We start from the raw sequence: 18073 nt of genomic DNA on the forward strand, positions 1-18073 counted from the left end.
TTTCTACATATGGCTAGCCAGTTTTCCCAGCACCATTTATTAAATAGGGAATTCTTTCCCCATTTCTTGTTTTTGTCAGGTTTGCCAAAGATCAGATGGTTGTAGATGTGTGGTGTTATTTCTGAGGCCTCTGTTCTGTTCCATTGGTCTATATCTCTGTTTTGGCACCAGTACCATGCTGTTTTGGTTACTGTAGCCTTGTAGTATAGTTTCAAGTCAGGTAGCATCATGCCTCCAGCTTTATTCTTTTTGCTGAGGATTGACTTGGCAATGTGGGCTCTTTTTTTGGTTCCATATGAACTTTAAAGTAGTTTTTCCCAATTATTTGAAGAAAGTCACTGGTAGCTTGATGGGGATGGCATTGAATCTATAAATTACCTTGGGTGGTATGGCCATTTTCACAATATTGATTCTTCCTATCCATGAGCATGGAATGTTCTTCCATTTGTTTGTGTCCTCTTTTATTTCATTGAGCAGTGGTTTGTACTTCTCCTTGAAAAGGTCCCTTCACATCCTTGTAAGTTGGATTCCTGGGTATTTCATTCTCTTTGTAGCAATTTTGAATGGGAGGTCACAAATGATTTGGCTCTGTTTGTCTGTTATTGATGTATAGGAATGCTTGTGATTTTTGCACATGGATTTTGTATCCTGAGACTTTGCTGAAGTTGCTTATTAGCTTAAGGAGATTTTGGGCTGAGAGGATGGGGTTTTCTAAATATACAATCATGTCATCTGCAAACAGGGACAATTTGACTTCCTCTTTTCCTAATTGAATACCCTTTATTGCTTTCTCTTGCCTGATTGCCCTGGCCAGAACTTCCAACACTACGTTGAATAGGAGTGATGAGAGAGGGCATCCCTGTCTTGTGCCAGTTTTCAAAGGGAATGCTTCCAGTTTTTGCCCATTCATATGATATTGGTTGTGGGTTTGTCATAAATAGCTCTTATTATTTTGAGATATGTTCCATCAATACGTAGTTTATTGAGAGGGCTGTTGAATTTTGTCAAAGGCCTTTTCTGCATCTGTTGAGATAATCAAGTGGTTTTTGTCTTTGATTCTGTTTATGTGATGGATTACGTTTGTTGATTTGCATATGTTGAACCAGCCTTGCATCCCAGGGATGAAGCCAACTTGGTCTTGGTGGATAAGCTTTTTGATGTGCTGCTGATTTGGTTTGCCAGTATTTTATTGAGGATTGTCACATTGATGTTCATCAGGGATATTGGTCTAAAATTCTCTTTTTTTGTTGTGTCTCTGCCAGGCTTTGGTATCAGGATGATGCTGGCCTCATAAAATGAGTTAGGAAGGATTCCCTCTTTTTCTATTGATTGGAATAGTTTCAGAAGAAATGGTACCAGCTCCTCTTTGTACTGCTGGTAGAATTCAGCTGTGAACACTTCTGGTCCTGGACTTTTTTTGGTTGGTAAGCTATTAATTGTTGCCTCAATTTCAGAGCCTGTTATTGGTCTATTCAGGGATTCAACTTCTTCCTGGTTTAGTCTTGGGAGGGTGTATATGTATAGGAATTTATCTATTTCTTCTAGATTTTTTAGTTTATTTGCAGAGAGGTGTTTATTGTATTCTCTGATGGTAGTTTGTATTTCTGTGGGATCTGTGGTGATATCCCCTTTATCATTTTTTATTGCATCTATTTGATTCTTCTCTCTTCTCTTCTTTATTAGTCTTGCTAGTGGCCTATCAATTTTGTTGATCGTTTCAAAAAGCCAGCTCCTGGATTCATTGATTTTTTGAAGGGTTTTTTTGTGTCTCTATCTCCTTCAGTTCTGCTCTGATCTTAGTTATTCCTTGCCTTCTGCTAGCTTTTGAATGTGTTTGCCCTTGCTTCTCTACTTCTTTTAATTTTTATGTTAAGGTGTTGATTTTAGATCTTTCCTGCTTTCTCTTGTGGGCATTTAGTGCTATAAATTTCCCTCTACACACTGCTTTAAATGTGTCCCAGAGATTCTGGTTGTGTCTTTGTTCTCATTGCTTTCAAAGAACATCTTTATTTCTGCCTTCATTTCATTATTTACCCAGTAGTCACTCAGGAGCAGGTTGTTCAGTTTCCACACAGTCATGCAATTTTGAGTGAGTTTCTTAATCCTGAGTTCTAATTTGATTGCACTGTGGTCTGAGAGACAGTTTGTTGTGATTTCTGTTCTTTTACATTTGGTGAGGAGTGCTTTACTTCCAACTATGTGGTCAATTTTGGAATAAGTGCGATGTGGTGCTGAGAAGAATGTACATTCTGTTGATTTGGGGTGGAAAGTTCTGTAGATGTCTATTAGGTCTGCTTGGTGCAGAGCTGTATAACAAGTCCTGTATATTCTTGTTAACCTTCTGTCTCATTGATCTGTCTAATATTGACAGTGAGATGTTAAAGTTTCCCATTATTATTGTGTGGGAGTCTAAGTCTCTTTGTAAGTCTCTAAGGACTTGCTTCATGAATCTGGGTGCTCCTGTATTGGGTGCATATATATTTAGGATAGTTAGCTCTTCTTGTTGAATTGATCCCTTTACCATTATGTAATGGCCTTCTTTGTCTTCTTTGTCTCTTTTGATCTTTGTTGGTTTAAAGTCTGTTTTATCAGAGACTAGGATTGCAACCTCTGCTTTTTTTTTTTTTTTTTTTTTTTTTTGCTTTCCATTTGCTTGGTAGATCTTCCTGCATCTCTTTATCTTGAGCCTATGTGTGTCTCTGCACATGAGATGGGTTTTCTGAATACAGCGCACTGATGGGTCTTGACTCTTTATCCAATTTGCCATTCTGTGTCTTTTAATTGGGGCATTTATCCCATCTACATTTAAGGTTAATATTGTTACATGTGAATTTGATCCTGTCATTATGATGTTAGCTGGTTATTTTGCCCATTAGTTATGCAGTTTCTTCCTAGCGACAATGGTCTTTACAATTTTACATGTTTTTGCAGTGGCTGGTACCAGTTGTTCCTTTCCATGTTTAGTGCTTCCTTTAGGAGCTCTTGTCAGGCAGGCCTGGTGGTAACAAAATCTCTCAGCATTTGCTTGTCTGTAAAGGATTTTATTTCTCCTTCACTTACGAAGCTTGGTTTGGCTGGATATGAAATTCTGGGTTGAAAATTCTTTTCTTTAAGAATGTTGAATATTTGCCCCCACTCTCTTCTGGCTTATTGAGTTTCTGCCGAGAGATCCACTGTTAGTCTGATGGGATTCCTTTGTGGGTAACCCGACCTTTCTCTCTGGCTGCCCTTAATATTTTTTCCTTCATTTCAACCTTGGTGAATCTGACAATTATGTGTCTCGGGGTTGTTCTTCTCAAGGAATATCTTCGTGGTGTTCTCTGTATTTCCTGGTTTGAATGTTGGCCTGCCTTGCTAGGTTGGGGAAGTTCTCCTGGATAATATCCTGAAGAGTGTTTTCCAACTTGGTTCCATTCTCTCTGTCACTTTCAGGTACACAAATCAAATGTAGATTTTGTCTTTTCACATAGTGCCACATTTCTGGAGGCTTTGTTCATTTCTTTTTACTCTTTTTTCTCTAAACTTCTCTTCTCACTTCATTTCATTAATTTGATCTTCAATCACTGATACCCTTTCTTCCACTTGATCAAATAGGCTGTTGAAGCTTGTGCATGCATCACGTAGTTCTCGTGCCATGGTTTTCAGCTCCATCAGGTCAGTTGAGGTCTTCTCTACACTGTTTATTCTAGTTAGCCATTCATCTAATCTTTTTTCAAGGTTTTTAGCTTCCTTGTGATGGGCTCAAACATCCTCCTTTAGCTCGGAGAAGTTTGTTATTACCAACCTTCTGAAGCCTACTTCTGCCAACTCGTCAAAGTCATTCTCTATCCAGTTTTGTTCCATTGCTGGTGAGGAGCTGTGATCCTTTGGAGGAGAAGAGGCGCTCTGCTTTTTAGAATTTTCAGCTTTTCTGCTCTTGTTTCTCCCCATCTTTGTGGTTTTATCTACCTTTGGTCTTTGATGATGGTGATCTACAGATGGGGTTTTGGTGTGGATGTCCTTTTTGTGGATGTTGATGCTATTCCTTTCTGTTTGTTAATTTTCCTTCTAACAGTCAGGTCCCTCAGCTGCAGATCTATTGGAGTTTGCTGGCGGTCCACTCCAACCCTGTTTTCCTGGGTATCACCAGTGGAGGCTGCAGAACAGCAAATATTGCAGAATAGCGAATATTGCTGCCTGACCCTTCCTCTGGAAGCTTCGTCCCAGAGGGGCATCTGGCTGTATGAGGTGTCAGTCGGCCCCTACTAGGAGGTGTCTCGCAGTTAGGCTACATGGGGGTCAGGGACCCAGTTGAGGAAGCAGTGTGTCCATTCTCAGATCTTGAACACCATGCTGGGAGAACCACTGCTCTCCTTCAGAGCTGTCAGACAGGGACGTTTAAGTCTGCAGTGGTTTCTGCTGCCTTTTGTTCAGCTATGCCCTGCCCCCAGAGGTGGAGTTTACAGAGGCAGGCAGGCCTTGTTGAGCTGCGGTGGGCTCCACCCAGTTTGAGCTTCCAGGCTGCTTTGTTTACCTACTGAAGCCTCAGCAATGTGGATGCCCCTCCCGCAGCCCCTCCCGCAGCCAGGCTGCAGCCTCACAGTTTGATCTTGGACTGCTGTGCTAGCAGTGAGCAAGGCTCCATGGGCGTGAGTCCCATCGAGCCAGGCACGGGATATACTCTTCTGGTTTGCTGTTTGCTAAGACCATTGGAAAAGCCCAGTATTTGGGTGGCAGTGTCTCGATTTTCCAGGTACAGTCTGTCACAGCTTCCTTTGGCTAGGAAAAGGAAATCCCCCCACCCTTTGTGTTTCCTGGGTGAGGCAATACCCCGCCCTGCTTCAGCTCGCCCTCCATGGGCTGCACCCACTGTCCAACTGGTCCCAGTGAGATGAACCAGGTACCTCAGTTGGAAATGCAGAAATCACCCGTCTTCTGTGTCAATCACGCTGGGAGCTGCAGACCAGAGCTGTTGCTATTCGGCCATCTTGGAACCAATCCCAACAATTTTTTTTAATAACAGTAAAAACAAGAAATTTGAAGCCCCGGAGAGGGCCTATAAGAAAAGCAAGAAGTCAAGCACAGTGGCTCACACCTGTAATCCCAGCACTTTGCGAGGCCAATGCAGGAAGATCACATGAGATCAGTAGTTAGACCAGCCTGGACAACACAGTAAGACTCTGTCGCTACAAAAATTTTTGTCTAAATTAACCAGGCATAGTGGCATGCACTGGTAGTCCTAGACACTTGGGAGGCTGAAGCAGGAGGATTGCGTGAGCCCAGATGTTCAAGGCTGCAGTAAGCTATGATCTGGCCTCTGTACACCAGTGTGGGCGACAGAGCAATATGTTGTGACACATGCACCAAAAAAAAGAGAAGCAAGAAAGAATGTAGGAAGAAATCAATCTTGTTCACCCAGAAATTCTCCAAAGAACTCAGATTTTTTACTCTGTGTTTTTAAATATTGAGAAAATGGAAAGCATGTTAACTAACAGCATATTTTTAACAATTTAAAAAACCACACTCATCAAGAGTAATTTCAGATGAGCTGAAAGCCAGATAAACCACAACATTCCCCTGTCCCCAAAAAGGACTTTTTTAAATTACAGGAATAGAGAAGAAATAATCCCACTTGTTGGTGGCCACTATTGTTACAGTAACACCAAGAGATGAGAGCTATGAAAATCATAACCTCTTCCTAATTTTCCATCAAAAAGCCTGATTTTCCACCATGGAATGCAAATGAAAACCACAATGATATTTCATCTCACACTAGTCAGAATGGCTAGTATTAAAAAGTCAAAAAACAACAGATGCTGGTGAGGCTGTGGAGAAAAGGGACCACTTATATACTGTTAGTGGGAAGGTAAATTAGTTCAACTACTGTGGAAAGCAGTTTAGAGATTTCTTAAAGAACTTAAAGCAGAAAACTACCATTTGACCCAGCAATACCGTTACTGGCTATATACCCAAAGGAAAACAGATCATTACACCAAAAAGACACATGTATTCCTGTGTTCATTGCTGCACTATTCACAACAGCAAAAATATGGAGTCAACTAGCTGCCCATCAATGGTGAATCGGATAAAGAAAATGTGGAGGCCAGGTATGGTTGCTCATGACTGTAATCCCAGCACTTTGGGAGGTCAAAGCAGGTGAATCATGAGGTCAGGAGTTCAAGACCAGCCTGGCCAACATGGTGAAACCCCGTTTCTACTAAAAATACAAAAAATTAACTGGGCCTTGTGGTGGGCACCTGTAATCCTAGCTACTCGGGAGGCTGAGGCAGGAGAATCGCTTGAACCCGGCAGGCAGAAGGTGCAGTGAGCCGAGATTGCACCATTGCACTCCAGCCTGGGTGACAGTGTGAGACTCCATCTCAAAAGAAAAAAAGAAAGAAAGAAAAGAAAGAAAAGAAAGAAAGAAAGAAAGAAAGAAAGAAAGAAAGAAAGAAAGAAAGAAAGAAAAAGAAAATGTGGAACACATACACCATGGAATACTACACAGCCATAAAAAAGAATGAAATTGGGGTCACCGTGGAGCAGGCTCTCATGTGGAGGTGGGGAAGTTTGGCCCATCAGAATGATCACCAAGACACACAAAGCAGACCTGGGCCCTGGGCTCCCAGAGAAGAAAAAGAAGAAAGTGGTCAAAGAACCAGAGACTCAATACTCAATTTTAAACAATGATGATTACTTTGCCAATGTTTCTCCTATAAGTGCCACATCCCCCTCTAAGAGTGTGGTCCAAGGGAAGGCACCTGAGATGCCTCTAGTGAAGAAAATAAGAAAAAGAAGGGTGTCAGCACCCTTTGCGAGGAACACGTAGAACCTGACACCACACTGCGTGCCAGACGGCCAGAGAAGTCACCCAGCCCCAGGAAGCAGGTGCTTGGCCATTTGGAGTTCCTCTGTGAGGAGAAGAAAAAGAAGTCACCTCCAGCCATGTTCCATGCCTCTGGGGTGAAAACTTCCCCAGACCCCAGACAGGGTGAAGAGGAAACCAGAGTTGGCAAGAAGCTCAAAATACACAAGAAGGAAACAAAGGGGGCCCAGGATCCCACAGCCCTCTCAGTCCAGAACCCTTGGTTCTGCGAGGCTGGGGATGCTGTGGACACTTGCTCAGTGGGGAAGAAGGGTGAGGAACAGGCAGCCTTGGAAGCAGAAGAGCCCCAGGGAGTACAGTGGGAAGGTGAAGAAGAAGAAAAAAAAATCCACCAGGAGGGAGACGCCCTCCCAGGCCACTCCAAGCCCTCCAGGTCCATGGAGAGCAGCCCTAGGAAAGGAAGTAAAAAGAAGCCAAAGTTGAGGCTCCAGAATACATCCATCCCCAAAGGAGATGGCCCTAAGGCCCCCGCGAAGAAAAAGATGAAGTCCAAGAAGGTAGAGCAGCCAATCATTGAGGAGCCGGCTCTGAAAAGGAAGAAAAAGAACAAGAGGAAAGAGAGTGGGACAGCAAAAGACCCTTGGAAGGAGGAAACAGACACGGACTTAGAGGTGGTGTTGGAAAAGAAAGGCAACATGGACGAGGCACACATAGACCAGGTGAGGCGAAAGGCCTTGCAAGGACAGATCGATTGAGAGTCAGGCAAAACGGAAGCTTCTGAAACCAGGAAGTGGACAGGAACCTAGTTTGGCCAGTGGGATACTGCTGGTTTTGAGAACGAGGAACAGAAACTGAAGTTTCTCAAACTTACGGATGGCTTCAAAAACCTGTCCCCTTCGTTCAGCCGCCACCCCCTCCCTGACCCCCAGCATGATTGCAAGGTCCAACATAGCCCTCAGCAAGAAGGCGGCCGACAGCCTGCAGCAGAATCTGCAGCAGGACTGTGACCAGGCCATGAGCTGGAAGTACAGCCGCGGAGCCGGTCTCTGCTTCTCCACCGCCCCCAACAAGATCTTTTATATTCATAGGAACGTTTCCAAGTTAGTCAAGCTGGAAGATTAAACTCTAGAGTTTTGTCCCCTCAAAACTGCCACAATTGCTTTGATTATCCCATTTATGCTGGAGATTACAAGTTTTTTTGTGTGTGAAAAATCAGATCTTGGTGATGACCTTGAGCAGTAGGATATAAATAACTCCCATAAACTTAGCGTTCCAATAATGGAACACTAGGCATAAATGGGTTATTCAGTTGTGCTGATGAAAGCCATCTGACAGTTGGCTCACATTGAACACCTGTGGAGACTAAGGACAAGGACAAGGACAACTATCTTGATGGGCTTGGATGAACTGGGGAGAGGCAGCTCATGTTTGGGGAGCCAGGAGAACAAGTGAGTGGCTAAAACCTCCTGTTTTCTGTGTTAAACATTCCGTCCCTGTTTGAGACATCAGTGTGTACAGATGACCTTTGTTGAGTGTTTAGCAGGTGCTAGGCACATACTAGTGTTTTCCTTAATGTGTTTAATCTTCATAATTATGAAATGGGTGCTACTACTATCCGCATCTTATAGATGAGGCAACGGAAGTTCAGGGATAAAGTAATAAAATGCCCTGGGATCACCCAACCACTAAAAACAAACAAACGAAAGAATGAAATAATGTCCTTTGTCCCAACATGGATGGAACTGGAGGCCAAAGTCCTAAGCAAATTAGTACAGGAACAAAAAAACAAATACCAGATGTTCTTACTTATAAGTGGATGCTAAATGTTAAGTACCCACGGTCGTAAACATGGGAACAATAGACACTGCGGACTACTAGAGGGGAGGGGAAGGAGAGGGGCATGGGTCAAAAAACTACCTACTGGGTACTGTGATGACTACCAGAGTGTAATACCCATGTAGCAAATCTGTAGATGTACCCCCTGTATCTAAAATAAAACTTGGGGGAAAAAAGCATGATTTTCTTTTTTTAAACTAAAAGGGATTTTTAAAAATATGATTAAGAAACAGTGAAAATATGAGATGGGAAAACTGTTGGCTATTAATGAGTTCATATTTTTGCATTTAGATTTGTATCATAAGGCATCAAAGTATTTGGAGATGAAGCTGAAGAACTTTCATTAATAATTTCTCATAATATTTTAGCTTTTATTTATGTTCAGGAGTATGATAAATTTTAATAAATCTTGAAAAAATGTGATGAATGCCAAATGACCAGAGAGAGAGAAAATATCCTGAGTGTCAAAAAGGAGTAAAATAGGAGGCCCCGGGCTTTGTATATTGATAAGCTCAATAACAATTCCTAGAAATATTCTAGATAGAATATTAAGCAAATGATTTATAATAAATTTGAGGGCCAGGCACAGTGGCTCATGCCTGTAATCCCAGCACTTTGGGAGGCCGAGGCGAGTGGATCACTTCAGGTCAGGAGTTCAAGACCAGCCTGACCAACATGGTGAAGCCCCATCTCTACTAAAAATGCAAAATTAGCCAGGCATGGTGGTGCACGCCTGGAGTCCCAGTTACTTGGGAGGCTGAGGCAGGAGAATCGCTTGAACCCAGGAGGTGGAGTTTGCAGTGAGCTGAGATTGTGCCATTTCACTCCAGCCTAGGCAACAAGAGCGAAACTCTATCTCAAAAAAGAAAAAAGGGAAAGAACAACTATCATTACTAGAAAATAACATAAGTTCATCAAGAGTAAAAAAATTACATTAAATAATGCTTAATAATGCTTATTTCTTATTTTGATAGGTTAACCAGATTGCTACATCAGGGGAATACAGTAGATAAAATGTCTTGATTTCAGCAAAGCACTGATAAGTGTTTTATAATATCTTTGAGGGAAAGAAAGAGAAATTCAGGTAGGTTGATAGTAGTCTTGGGAGAAGAGGTACCTGATAGGGGGGCTCCAGAGTCAAGATATAGTGTTTGTAAAGAAATCCGAAAGATAAGGGTAAGACATTAGGAGGTTCTTGTTTAGGGAGTGGGTAGTTCATGCTAGGAATAAATGAATCAAGATTACCATAGTAATATGTAAATGTAACAAATATAAAGACTTTCCAGAAATCCAAGTGAGCAAAATCTATTCATTTTCATTTAAGTTCAATTTGAATCAATGGTGTCATTTAGTTCTTTTAAAAAGAATGCAACTTTAGATTGAATACTCCCATTTCAAAGAAAGAGTAGTAATAGACAAAAACACATCTTTACGGCTTTTGTTATTTGGTCAAATATATCCTGAATACCTTGTAACGTGCAGAAAACATCTGTGGCTGCTTACATAATATATGTAGTATAAGTGGATAAAAATAAGCAAAAGTTTGTCTTCCCATTTAACTGAAAGCCCTGGTTAGGACACAGACTATGCCTGAGTTCCCAGTTCCTGGTACAATGTCTGTAAATATTTGTGATTGATATAATACAGTGAAAGTAAGGTAATGATAGAACAGTGCAAAGAAATTGGGAATGAAGTCAATCCATAAAAATGTATGCCAGAAGGATCTGGGACACTATTACTATTTGTAATGTGGGTCCCAAATTCACCTTTGAGCCTCTTGACAGCCAAGGCACGGAAACAAATATGTTAAAAGATCACAGTCTCCGAAACCTAAAACTTCATCCCTTTTGCCAGAAGCAATGTGTTAATAGATTTTTCTTGCAATAAAATCCTGAGAGAAATTTCCCACAGGATGCCTCGTTGAGCAAATACAATGTGAAATAGGGAGAAATTCTTAAAATACAGTAAGCTGGTTAAATGCTTTTTACTCCTTCTTAACGAAATAGCAGAAAATCCAATACAGTTTAGTTAAAGTAATTCCTTTAGGGACCAAAGAAGTAAGGTCCAAGTACGCAGATTGCCAGTGGTCAGCTTTGCTCCAGGCCCTGTGGTGTGGTAGGAAAAGTACAACAAATTAAGTGATTGCATATCCTTGAGACAGTCTTTTTTGAAACCAAACTTTTGCTGTAGCTGGGCAGTATCAAGTTTGAATCTGTATTCCCCAGCAAGAATGGACAATGCAGATATTTACTGTTGGTGATTAAATGCCAATTCTTTTGCTTACACTGAAGAATGAGAATGAGTCTGAGTCCCACTTTGAGGGATGTAGCAACAAACTGGGCAAACGTAAAGAACAGTGACAAGGAGAATGACATCAGGACATAATTTCATATGCAAAGTAGACAGCAAACTGGGCTCGGTATATTGAATCTGAAGACCAACAGGGAAGTCATGATAAAACCAACCTCAAACATCTGAAGAACTCTCTTAGGGAGGAAGGAGCACACATCTGCTGTGGTCCAGATCCTGACCAAGGAGTAAAGGTCCCAGACAAGGAGAGCAAACTCAGGAGAAAATCAATTTCCAACGGTAGAGCTGTCTGTAACAGGGCTATGCCGCCGTAAAATGATGGGAGGGTCCTGGATTCTGGAGGGGTTTAGAGAGAGACTGCACAACTGTCTATCAGTGATGTTTCAAAAATAATCCCTGTCCTCAAAGGGAGACTGAATCAGAAATCCTTCTGGCCACACGAATTCCCTGATCCTGGGATGAGAAGGCATGCTCCATGTCTGTCTATGCAGAGTCCACTGACTGCTCTAAGGGAAACCTCTTGAACTGTTTATGGGTTCTGTTGCCATCTCCTAGCCATAGTCCTCAAGAAATACTCTAAGCAAGCAGAAACGACAGTTTCCCATATCCTCCAATTTCCTCTTAACATCCCACATGTAAAATGCAACATTTCATTCTTTAAAAACTGTTCGCTGATGACGATATTTTTAAAACTTCACAGGCCGGGCACGGTGGCTCATGCCTGCAATCCTAGCACTTTGGGAGGTAGAGGCGTGCAGATCACGAGGTCAGGAGATCGAGACCATCCTGGCTAAAGTGGTGAAACCCCATCTCTACTAAAAATACAAAAAAAAAAAAAATTAGCCAAGCATGGTGATGGGCGCCTGTAGTCCCAGCTACTCAGGAGGCTGAGGAAGGAGAATGGTGTGAATATGGAAGGCGGAGCTTGCAGTGAGCCAAGATTGCATCACTGCACTCCAGCCTGGGTGACAGAGCAAGACTCTGTCTCAAAAAAAAAAAACAAAAAAAAAAACTTCACAGAGATTTCAGTGATAGTATTTATTGATTAGGGTCTTTGTTAATATTTAAGATTCATTGCACTTGAAAAGCAGAATCGTGTAGTGTTCTAATCAATTATTCCAAATCACCGTTAAAGACACCAAAAATGTCATATTTAATTTTTATTGCTTTGCAATGGAAGCTGAGGCATGCTCTGGGTAGATCTCAGGTGCCAAATGCACTTCTCTTATGGAAACATTATGCAAAAAGGATATTTTGCAAAGTACCAAGTTTAGAAAGAAAGGTAAATTTAGGATGCTGGAAGAAAGAAATGACTCCAGTGCTTCCCTCTTCTGATGAAGTTTTGATTTCATTAGGTGGCCTGTCCTCCAGGCAAAGTGCTGTGGCAGCCAGTGGGGTCAGCTATAGTCTCTAATGTCAGCATGCACACTCCAGTCATCATAATTCATGAAATGCTTTCAAGGTCCCCTTGAGATCACTGAAGGTCAGTGAGAGCACTGAAGATCATACTTCATCAAAGCAGTACTTTAAAATTTATGAAAAGTCAGAAGCAGGGTTGAATTTCCTTTGGAAGTTATTTCTGAAGAATTGTTTTCTTAAAATATTCTATATCTTCTTCCTGTTAGCATCTTTTATTTCAATCCCATGGTTCCATTCCATTTAAAACATTTAAGGGCCGGGCACGGTGGCTCATGCCTGTAATCCCAGCACTTTGGGAGGCTGACGCGGGCGGATTACGAGGTCAGGAGATCGAGACCATCCTGGCTAACACAGTGAAACCCCATGTCTACTAAAAATACAAAAAAAATTAGCCGGGCTTGGTGGTGGGTGCCTGTAGTCCCAGCTACTCGGGAGGCTGAGGCAGGAGAATGGCGTGAACCTGGGAGGTGGAGCTTGCAGTAGGTCGAGATCACGCCACTGCACTCCAGCCTGGGCAACAGAGCGAGACTCCATCTCAAAAAAAAAAAAAAAAAAAAAAATTTAAGATCTCCCCTCCTTCAAAACTTTCTTAATGAGTATAACTAACTTACATGGGCCATTATGCCATGGAACACTTACAGTCTGCCAAAATGCTTGCAGAGAGCACCTGCTAGGTGGAAATGTGTGTTTGCTTCAATCAGCAAAGCCTACTCTGTTGATTGGACTGTTGCATCATGCTAAGTTCAGGGAGATGTCTACTTTAAACCTCAGCTCCATTTCTCCTTTCTTCATTGCATCATTCACAATTGTTTGTGAGTATCTGGGGATTGTGTGTTTGTGTGAATGCCAATAGGGTAACTTGCCATGGTTCGTTCAGTAGAGCTTTTCTGAATGTTTTATTTTCACATCATTTTCACTCTTGCTAAATGAATCTGTGCTTGATGCACTAGTTCTGGAAGCTAGACATCATCTGTTATACAAGCACCCATGAGATTCCCAAGTCAAGCTTTTTGTCAAATTAAATCTGACAAATTGATTCTTAATTAACCCACAAGAAAGGCTGATGATAGTTTTCTTGAGTAAACATAGAGTCCTTTGAGTTGGTAATATTTAAATTTTTTATAAATTTCCTTCTTTTTCTCTTACAATAATCAGTGCCTTCCAAATAAGTTTTGGATAAAAGATCTAGATCAAAATGAATTTCCTCAGAAACAAAATATAAATGACTGTTTCAGGCAAAATAAAGGCCAATAGCTGTTCCAGACTAATTTTGAAGGAATATCCATCTTATGATACCTCAGGATTAATGTATACATGGAAAAACATTCATATTTTTTAAACTCATCATAAAGCTGACAGGTGCAAAAATGGGCCCTCTTCCAACCCCGTCTTACCAATTCTCAATTACAGATGTCTTAATTTTTATGTGTGCCATGGGCCCTTCAGCAATCTTGTGGAAACTATGAACCATTCCTCAAATATATGTGACTACAAAAGGAAAAATTATGTTGAAGTCTATTATTAAAACATTACACAAATTTGCAATATGGCAATGCATATGCTTCTTTATTAAAAACAACCCCTAGCAGTGGGGCTAATAGCTACATAATCTTGAAATGATGAGCAAAATCAATATTCAAGATGAAACAATTATGGTTTCATCTACAACTGTAAAATGAAATTTTAAAATCTGTAATTTTTGGGAGCAACAAATTCACAAGTACGGCTAATACCATCATGATCTATTGCCATGGTTAGTGAAAGATAAACACATGATTTTTCCCCCTCTATGTTCACAACCCCCTAAATTTTACACACAGATCCCCTGGAGGACCATGGACTCTACATTAGGGTAGCCTGAGCCCAGTGACTCTTGCCACTGCTTCTACTTGTATTCAACCACTAGAGAGGTGCATTGGGGTCATGGTCAGTACTCAGCATGCATACATGTGCACAGGATCCTCAGAAGCAATAGAGTCAGCAAACCCACACACAAACCCCACTATGTCACTGCCAATCAGCCCAACATCTGAACACTGTCACCTTAGAGGGGTCACTCTGTGTCAGTTCAGTGTTTTCTCCAGCCAGAAAGTCTGCCTCTGGCAACGATACCAAGAGCTAATTCAGAGCAGAATGTGTTCATTGTTCTCCATGATGTCATTTGCCAAATGAAATAAATCGTTCTAGAATATCCTCTATGCTTATTTACCAAAACTTTATATGCTTGGTCTGCACTGTCAGGATAACATGTTCCATACATTTACTTCTTCTAGGGGGAAAAAAAATACTTCCATATCTCCAGCTAGAATTTGTACCCGAGATTTAAATCCACATTTCCATGTGAATGTCTAAAACTGGATTTATCCCCTTCTCCCCAAAACCAGTTTCTCCTTCTGACTTTGACTTTTCTTCTCCTAACTTGTACAGTCATCTCAGACTTCCCAGCCACCACACCCGCTTCCCAGACTCCACTCCCCAATTTACAGCATCCCTTCAGTCTCCCTGTTTACTCCATTCTCATTTCTACTATGTTCATTTACAGCCTAACCTGGATTCACTGTTACCCTTGTTCCTGCCTCTCACTACTCAGATCCATTCTATACACACTGCTGCCAACTTAATTTTCCCAGAAGGCAACTCTGATGACCCTTTTATCCTGTCCAGAAATCTTCAATGGCTCCCCATTTTCTACTGAACTAAATGCAGATTCTGCCCTACAAGCCTCTCCTCCACTTAGCTCCAGACTCCCAATTCAGCCACCTGTTTCATCCTGTTCTGCAAACTTTGATAATTCTTGTTCCATGAAACAAAAGGCAAATAGTTTGCCTCATTCATTTTCTGACTTGCTGCCTTTCACATTTTGTACCCTCCTTTTAGGATGTGTTTCTCCAGAAATTTCTCTTGTTGAAACCTTACTCTTCCTTCAAAGACCATCTCAAATACCATCTCTTTTTTGGAACCCTTCTTGATGTGCTCCCACCTTTCCCAACTAAATAGAATCCCTCCCCACTTTCAGCCTCTGTAGCATTTTTCTTAGCACTTATCTGCCTCTGCCTTTCATTCTGATCCAATATGTTCACTTTGCCCACCTCACTAGATTTTAATTCCTAATGGTAAGAATTTGTAGACCATTCCTGAAAATCCATTTTTTGCATAGGAATTATTTCAATACAATTGAAAACATGTATTGAGTACCATTGTAAAAGGCACTGTACCAAAGGCTACCAGCTGTACAAGGCTAAATTAAAACAGCATTCAAATATTGATGAAGAAGGAACTAGCAATAAGGTGTGTTTTGAGCACAGACATAGAGATTATAAAACTGCCATTGGGATGCTCTTGAAGGAGGAAAGCATCTTAATGATTAAATAATCCCCTGCTTGCTTTTCCAAGTGTTTTCTGGTAAACCTGGACTTGGTGGGGAAAGGGAGGGAATATCCAGATAACGGCTCCTCACCAGAGGAGAACATCTATCACTGTCATCTGATGCCACATCATCCTCCCAACTACCTTAGTAATCCCTGTATTTCACTTTCTCATTTGTAGTTTGGGGGTCAGGTAGGTGCACTGGATTTTGACCACTAGTTTGCAAATTTTAGTCCATTAGGACCAACTTAAAATATAATCCACAGTATCCTGAATCATTAGATGCATGAATCAAAAGTAGGATGATGCCAGACACACTGTGGGATGCTGAGGTGGGAGGATCCCTTGAGGCCAGGAGTTTGAGACCAGCCTCAGCAACATGGTGAGACCCTGTCTCTACAAAAAATTTTAAAAAAAAATTAGCCAGGCCTGCTGGCCTGCACCTGTAGTCCCAGCTACTCAGGAGGCTGAGGTGGGAGGATGGCTTGAATCCTAGGAGTTCAAGGTTAAAGTTACAATGAGCTATGAATGCACCACTGCACTCTAGCCTGGTCAACAGAGAAAGACCCTATTTCTAAAAAAATAAAAATGAAAAATAAAAAAGCATGATGAATCCTTAACATCGTGTACTAGGTTTTTTCCACTAGCAGGATCTTTCCTTTTGGAGACTTCTGTTTAGAATGGCAACCCCTTTCCCCTCAGTTTGAGGAGATAGAGAAGTGTCTACCTGAGCCGAGAATACCACCACCATTCTCATCTCTGTTGCTTATTCAGCACACTGCGTAGAGGCTTAGACTACACAGTGCTTAGGTTCTCTTTCTGCTACACAACCTTGGAAAAGCTACAAATGTTAATTCTCAGTTTTCATATCTGTAAAATTGGGATTATAATAATTTTATTCCATAAATTGCTGGCGATAACGTAGAGATAATTGATAATGTAAGAATGAGGAGAATGCATTTAAAAGGGGCTTAGCACAGTATCCAGCTTATAGGAACCCCTCTATGAATGTTAGCCATTATTATCAGCATAGAAAACATGTTGGGATAAATATAAAGAAACAAGGAATAAATGTAGTGGGGTCATCTATTGACCCCTGAATAGTCGGGGGTCAACAAACATTTCTGTGGGCCTTACTGTCCCTGTTATAACTACTCAGTTCTGCAATCATAGCATGAAAGCAGCCATAGACAATACATAAATGAATGACTGTGACTGTGTGCTGATAAAACTTTATTTACACAAACAGGCATTAGGAGCCAGATTTGTCCTGTAGGCATAATTAGGCAAACTCTGGCTATAGTGCCCAAACCCTGGCCTTTGGGAACTTCCAATCAAGTGTGGTGGTAAGACTTGTAAGACTTTTCAGGGGAAGCAAGGAGGAGTCAGGGACTAACTTCACCATCATCCAGAGGAGCATAGAAACTTGGTATTTTAAGACAGCTTACTATATGAATTTCCCAGAGAGGAACACAAGTAAAAAATACGGCCTAGAACAAGTAGCTCAGGTTTTTTTTTAATACTGCCTTTCAAAATAAGTAACTTCAACTTTGAAACAGAGCCTTCCCTTTTAGTAGACGTTTTCCTTGGAAACTCAGCTCCCTCCTTGATTGTAGAAGTTACACATTTGTAGGAATAAAAATATCTGTAGATTAATTGATAGACAATGCCTGATCCTGACTTCTGTTCCTTATCCTTAAATATGAATAGACAGAGCTGAGAAGTCATTTATCCAGCAGTTTGACTAGAAGGAAATGGAAAGTGTATGGGTAGCAGAGGAAATCATTCACTTCCTTTTCTATTCTTATTATTAATATATGATCTTATTATTAATAATATAAAGGAATAGCAAATGAGAATCCATGAGCAATATCAGACCCTGAAAATGATCCGGTGGCTGAGTAACAACCAATTAGGACACTTGATAGTTTAGTAAAGTTGCCAAACAGGAGACAGACTCGGCTCCTTTGAATAAAGTGTGACTGCAGCGTGGGTTCCCCAGATAGGAGAGAAAGAACATACTTTCTGGGCCTCTCTCAGGATCGTTGTTTGGGAAGGAAGTTGTATGGGAAATTCACAAACTCTTAGATGCTAACATTTAAATGCAGCGTGCCACACACACAAACCCACAAACACAACCTTTTTTTCATCAATAAAATTGCAGAGGAGCCCCATTTGCACAGTATATCATATTGTATTTTAATATCCAAAATGGCTAGTCCCTTCCAGAGTTTTTATGAGTTCATGTGTGCTAATTTAATGGGCCTGGTGCTTTATTCATTTGAAGCAAGAAATTAAGTCTGTGATAATAAGGCAAGGTTCTTATCAGATTTTTCT

The 18073-nt window shown here is 41.1% G+C and overlaps 1 protein-coding gene and 1 pseudogene across 2 annotated transcripts in view; both read left to right on the forward strand.

Annotated features, from left to right (window-relative positions):
- Positions 1-18073, forward strand: part of KCNQ5 (potassium voltage-gated channel subfamily Q member 5) — a 584694-nt gene that overhangs the window by 364517 nt on the left and 202104 nt on the right. The window lies entirely within an intron of this gene.
- LOC100452709 (lysine-rich nucleolar protein 1-like) lies at positions 6495-7972 on the forward strand (annotated as a pseudogene).

Source organism: Pongo abelii, chromosome 5, assembly GCF_028885655.2.
Source record: "Pongo abelii isolate AG06213 chromosome 5, NHGRI_mPonAbe1-v2.0_pri, whole genome shotgun sequence".
NCBI classification, from domain to species: Eukaryota; Metazoa; Chordata; class Mammalia; order Primates; family Hominidae; genus Pongo; species Pongo abelii.